Source organism: Mustelus asterias, chromosome 9 (assembly GCF_964213995.1).
Source record: "Mustelus asterias chromosome 9, sMusAst1.hap1.1, whole genome shotgun sequence".
In the NCBI taxonomy this organism is placed as follows: Eukaryota; Metazoa; Chordata; class Chondrichthyes; order Carcharhiniformes; family Triakidae; genus Mustelus; species Mustelus asterias.
This window is the reverse complement of record NC_135809.1, coordinates 7,786,155-7,792,040: the sequence shown is the minus strand read 5'-3', so window position 1 is coordinate 7,792,040 and position 5,886 is coordinate 7,786,155. Positions and strand designations below refer to the sequence as shown.

At 57.7% G+C, this 5,886-nt stretch overlaps 1 protein-coding gene across 3 annotated transcripts in view; it reads left to right on the top strand.

The window, feature by feature from the left end:
- Positions 1-5,463, top strand: part of kitlga (kit ligand a) — a 123,306-nt gene extending 117,843 nt beyond the window's left edge. For all 3 annotated transcript variants that reach the window (XM_078219629.1, XM_078219627.1, XM_078219628.1), the window contains one exon: positions 4,323-5,463. The gene's annotated coding sequence lies outside the window, so the exon portion shown is untranslated. The remainder of the gene's footprint in view (positions 1-4,322) is intronic.
- The last annotated feature ends 423 nt before the right edge of the window (positions 5,464-5,886 follow it).

Sequence of the window (5,886 nt, the reverse complement as noted above, 5' to 3'; positions counted from 1 at the left end):
ACGCTCTCCACCTCTCTCTCCACGCTCCCTCCACCCTCTCTCTCAAACGCACTCCCCCTCTCTCTCACGCTCTCCCCTCTCTCTCACGCTCTCCCCTCTCTCTCACGCTCTCCCCTCTCTCTCACGCTCTCCCCTCTCTCTCACGCTCTCCCCTCTCTCTCACGCTCTCCCCTCTCTCTCACGCTCTCCCCTCTCTCTCACGCTCTCCCCTCTCTCTCACGCTCTCCCCTCTCTCTCACGCTCTCCCCTCTCTCTCACGCTCTCCCCTCTCTCTCACGCTCTCCCCTCTCTCTCACGCTCTCCCCTCTCTCTCACGCTCTCCCCTCTCTCTCACGCTCTCCCCTCTCTCTCACGCTCTCCCCTCTCTCTCACGCTCTCCCCTCTCTCTCACGCTCTCCCCTCTCTCTCACGCTCTCCCCTCTCTCTCACGCTCTCCCCTCTCTCTCACGCTCTCCCCTCTCTCTCACGCTCTCCCCTCTCTCTCACGCTCTCCCCTCTCTCTCACGCTCTCCCCTCTCTCTCACGCTCTCCCCTCTCTCTCACGCTCTCCCCTCTCTCTCACGCTCTCCCCTCTCTCTCACGCTCTCCCCTCTCTCTCACGCTCTCCCCTCTCTCTCACGCTCTCCCCTCTCTCTCACGCTCTCCCCTCTCTCTCACGCTCTCCCCTCTCTCTCACGCTCTCCCCTCTCTCTCACGCTCTCCCCTCTCTCTCACGCTCTCCCCTCTCTCTCACGCTCTCCCCTCTCTCTCACGCTCTCCCCTCTCTCTCACGCTCTCCCCTCTCTCTCACGCTCTCCCCTCTCTCTCACGCTCTCCCCTCTCTCTCACGCTCTCCCCTCTCTCTCACGCTCTCCCCTCTCTCTCACGCTCGCTCTCCCCTCTCTCTCACGCTCTCCCCTCTCTCTCACGCTCTCCCCTCTCTCTCACGCTCTCCCCTCTCTCTCACGCTCTCCCCTCTCTCTCACGCTCTCCCCTCTCTCTCACGCTCTCCCCTCTCTCTCACGCTCTCCCCTCTCTCTCACGCTCTCCCCTCTCTCTCACGCTCTCCCCTCTCTCTCACGCTCTCCCCTCTCTCTCACGCTCTCCCCTCTCTCTCACGCTCTCCCCTCTCTCTCACGCTCTCCCCTCTCTCTCACGCTCTCCCCTCTCTCTCACGCTCTCCCCTCTCTCTCACGCTCTCCCCTCTCTCTCACGCTCTCCCCTCTCTCTCACGCTCTCCCCTCTCTCTCACGCTCTCCCCTCTCTCTCACGCTCTCCCTCTCTCTCTCACGCTCTCCCCTCTCTCTCTCACGCTCTCCCCTCTCTCTCACGCTCTCCCCTCTCTCTCACGCTCTCCCCTCTCTCTCACGCTCTCCCCTCTCTCTCACGCTCTCCCCTCTCTCTCACGCTCTCCCCTCTCTCTCACGCTCTCCCCTCTCTCTCACGCTCTCCCCTCTCTCTCACGCTCTCCCCTCTCTCTCACGCTCTCCCCTCTCTCTCACGCTCTCCCCTCTCTCTCACGCTCTCCCCTCTCTCTCACGCTCTCCCCTCTCTCTCACGCTCTCCCCTCTCTCTCACGCTCTCCCCTCTCTCTCACGCTCTCCCCTCTCTCTCACGCTCTCCCCTCTCTCTCACGCTCTCCCCTCTCTCTCACGCTCTCCCCTCTCTCTCACGCTCTCCCCTCTCTCTCACGCTCTCCCCTCTCTCTCACGCTCTCCCCTCTCTCTCACGCTCTCCCCTCTCTCTCACGCTCTCCCCTCTCTCTCACGCTCTCCCCTCTCTCTCACGCTCTCCCCTCTCTCTCACGCTCTCCCCTCTCTCTCACGCTCTCCCCTCTCTCTCACGCTCTCCCCTCTCTCTCACGCTCTCCCCTCTCTCTCACGCTCTCCCCTCTCTCTCACGCTCTCCCCTCTCTCTCACGCTCTCCCCTCTCTCTCACGCTCTCCCCTCTCTCTCACGCTCTCCCCTCTCCTCTCACGCTCTCCCCTCTCTCTCACGCTCTCCCCTCTCTCTCACGCTCTCCCCTCTCTCTCACGCTCTCCCCTCTCTCTCACGCTCTCCCCTCTCTCTCACGCTCTCCCCTCTCTCTCTCACGCTCTCCCCTCTCTCTCACGCTCTCCCCTCTCTCTCACGCTCTCCCCTCTCTCTCACGCTCTCCCCTCTCTCTCACGCTCTCCCCTCTCTCTCACGCTCTCCCCTCTCTCTCACGCCCCCTCTCCCCCTCCTTTCTCCCCACTCTCCCCTCTCTCTCACGCTCTCCCCTCTCTCTCACGCTCTCCCCTCTCTCTCACGCTCTCCCCTCTCTCTCACGCTCTCCCCTCTCTCTCACGCTCTCCCCTCTCTCTCACACGCTCTCCCCCTCTCTCTCACGCTCTCCCCTCTCTCTCACGCTCTCCCCCTCTCTCTCACGCTCTCCCCTCTCTCTCACGCTCTCCCCTCTCTCTCACGCTCTCCCCTCTCTCTCACGCTCCTCCCCTCTCTCACGCTCTCCCCTCTCTCTCACGCTCTCCCCTCTCTCTCACGCTCTCCCCCTCTCTCTCACGCTCTCCCCTCTCTCTCACGCTCTCCCCTCTCTCTCACGCTCTCCCCTCTCTCTCACGCTCTCCCCTCTCTCTCACGCTCTCCCCTCTCTCTCACGCTCTCCCCTCTCTCTCACGCTCTCCCCTCTCTCTCACGCTCTCCCCTCTCTCTCACGCTCTCCCCTCTCTCTCACGCTCTCCCCTCTCTCTCACGCTCTCCCCTCTCTCTCACGCTCTCCCCTCTCTCTCACGCTCTCCCCTCTCTCTCACGCTCTCCCCTCTCTCTCACGCTCTCCCCTCTCTCTCACGCTCTCCCCTCTCTCTCACGCTCTCCCCTCTCTCTCACACGCTCTCCCCCTCTCTCTCACGCTCTCCCCTCTCTCTCACGCTCTCCCCTCTCTCTCTCACGCTCTCCCCTCTCTCTCACAGCTCTCCCCCTCTCTCTCACGCTCTCCCCTCTCTCTCTCTCACACGCTCCCTCTCTCCCCTCTCCCTCTCTCTCTCGCTCTCCCCTCTCTCTCTCACGCTCTCCCCTCTCTCTCACACGCTCTCCCTCTCTCTCACACGCTCTCCCTCTCTCACGCTCTCCCCCTCTCTCTCTCACGCTCTCCCCTCTCTCTCTCTCTCTCTCACGCTCTCCCCTCTCTCTCTCACGCACTCTCCTCCCCTCTCTCTCTCATGCTCTCCCCTCCCTTTCTCTCTCACGCTCTCCCCCTCTCTCTCTCTCTCACTCTCTCCCCCTCTCTCTCTCTCTCACGCTCTCCCCTTTCTCTCTCTCTCTCACACACTCTCCCCCTTTCTCTCTCCCTCACACTCTCCCCTCTCTCTCACACTCTCCCCCTCTCTCTCTCTCTCTCACGCTCTCCCCTTTCTCTCTCTCTCTCACACACTCTCCCCCTTTCTCTCTCCCTCACACTCTCCCCTCTCTCTCACACTCTCCCCCTCTCTCTCTCCCTCACGCCCTCCCCTCTCTCTCTCTCTCTCACACGCTCTCCCCCTTTCTCTCTCTCTCACACTCTCCCCCTCTCTCTCTCACACTCTCCCCTTCTCTCTCTCTCACGCTCTCCCCTTCTCTCTCTCTCCCCTCTCTCTCTCTCTCTCTCACGCTCTCCCCCTCTCTCTCTCTCACGTTCTCCCCCTCCCTCTCGTGCCCGCCCTCCCCCTCCCTCTCGCGCCCGCCCTCCCCCTCCCTCCCGCGCCCGCCCTCCCCCTCCCTCCCGTGCCCTCCCCCTCCCTCCCGCGCCCTCCCCCTCCCCCCGCGCCCTCCCCCTCCCCCTCCCTCCCACGCCCCACCACCACCCCAGCCCCCCCACGTGCCCGCACCCCCGGCCCCTCCCCCCCCCCCCCATGCTCCACAGCTCACTCTGGCCCGTTCTGCCCCCCCCCCCCCCCCCCCAGGTTCATTTTCCCCTAATACCCACTCTACACCAGCCCCCCCGCCCACGAGCTACACTCTGCCCCCCAGGCCTGGCCTTTTGCCGAAGTTTGGGAACTCCTGCAGTAAGGGTTTTCTATAAATGCAACTTGTTATTAATGTTGCAACACTTGATTTAATCTTAACAATGCGGTGGAATTCTCTGCTAACATGCGAGTGATTAATGTACCTTTTTAACTGTGCTTGTCAGAACACAACAACGTGCACACTGTGATTCCGTTATTATCTTGATTGGATGATTGAGTGCCAAGATATGTTATGGATGGTGGTTTTTGGTTTATAGTGAAAGAGCTTTTAAACATTGAAGGACATGGATGGTATAGTTTAAAGGAGGCTGTCTGACGTTGACACTTCATTATCACTTTCCCCCCCTCCCTTTCTTTCCACAGGTACCCCGTTTCATTTGGCTTCGTAACTGGAGCAAATTTCTCCACATTTGTATTATATCCATTTTGGTATGAAGTAAGGAACGGGATTGGTGCAATGGTGCTGAAACCCCTTTGGCGTTCTACTTACAAGGATGTTCCCCCATGAATATGAGATGGACATGTTGGCTGAGGAGAGTGTGTATGTTCTCAGAATGGAAGCCCTCTTATTGTCGCCCCTGACTTGCCCGACACAATCGTATCTCCATCGGGACTGCAACATTGAACGGGCTTGGTGAAAGCAACCGAGAGTTTAGAATTGTAACTGAGAGTGGAACCAGGAAGTTAGCAGAGACTGAAAACCTATGAGGATTATTAAGGCTTTTGCCCCCTAATAGTGCAAAATATACACTGGGCTTTTACAGAGCAAACGGTATCCAGACCCCTTTAGAACAAGTTCAAACACTAGAAAACATTGAGATGTCGCTTCGCTGCTGTTCATTCATGTAGAATGATTCAGCACAGCAGGCAGCCATTCAACCCATCATGCCAGTGCCAGATAATACACCGCCCGCCACATGCAGTGATGGTGAGGTTACTGGTGCAGTAATGAAAACAAGATACAGATTGTAAAATGCCTCATCAGAAAATCAGGTGTTGATCCTTTACAGCCTTCTGGTCTCAACATTGAGTCCAACACCTTCAAACTGTGAAGACTTTCGCCATTTTGATTTGTTTTTTGTCAAGCTCCGGGCTGTATCTTGGTTTTGTGTCTCTGCTCAATTCAGTTAGAGCTGTCCTTTATTCTGCCATTAACAATTCCTCTGAACCGATGTTTCTGCGTCGCAACTATTACTGCACCTTTTGTCTTTTGTTCCATGTTTTTGTTCTGTCATTTAATCTCACCTGCCCATAAACCCGTCCCTGCCCATAAACCCGTCCCTGCCCATAAACCCGTCCCTGCCCATAAACCTGTCCCTGACCTTCCCTTTTGTTCTACCCACTTCTTAAAACAGCATAAAGTCAATCACATTTCTACCTTAATAAAAGCAAATTACTGCGGATGCTGGAATCTGAAACTAAAAGAGAAAATGCTGGAAAATCTCAGCAGGTCTGGCAGCATCTGTGGAGAGAGAACAGAGCTGACAGTTCAAGTCCAGATGATCCTTTGTCAAAGCTTTGACAAAGGGTCATCTGGACTCAAAATGTCAGCTTTTTTCTCTCCTTTTCTCTCCAGGGCGGCACGGTAGCACAGTGGTTAGCACTGCTGCTTCACAGCTCCAGGGACCTGGGTTCGATTCCCGGCTCGGGTCACTGTCTGTGTGGAGTTTGCACATTCTCCCTGTGTCTGCGTGGGTTTCCTCCAGGTGCTGCGGTTTCCTCCCACAGTCCAAAGATGTGTGGGTTAGGTTGATTGGCCAAGCTAAATTGCCCCTTAGTGTCCCGGGATGCGTAGATTAGTGGGTCAATATGAGGGTTAGAGGGATTAGCAGGTAAAAATGTAGGGATATGGGGATAGGGCCTGGGTGGGATTGTTGTCGGTGCAGACTCGATGGGCCGAATGGCCTCTTTCTGCACTGTAGGGGTT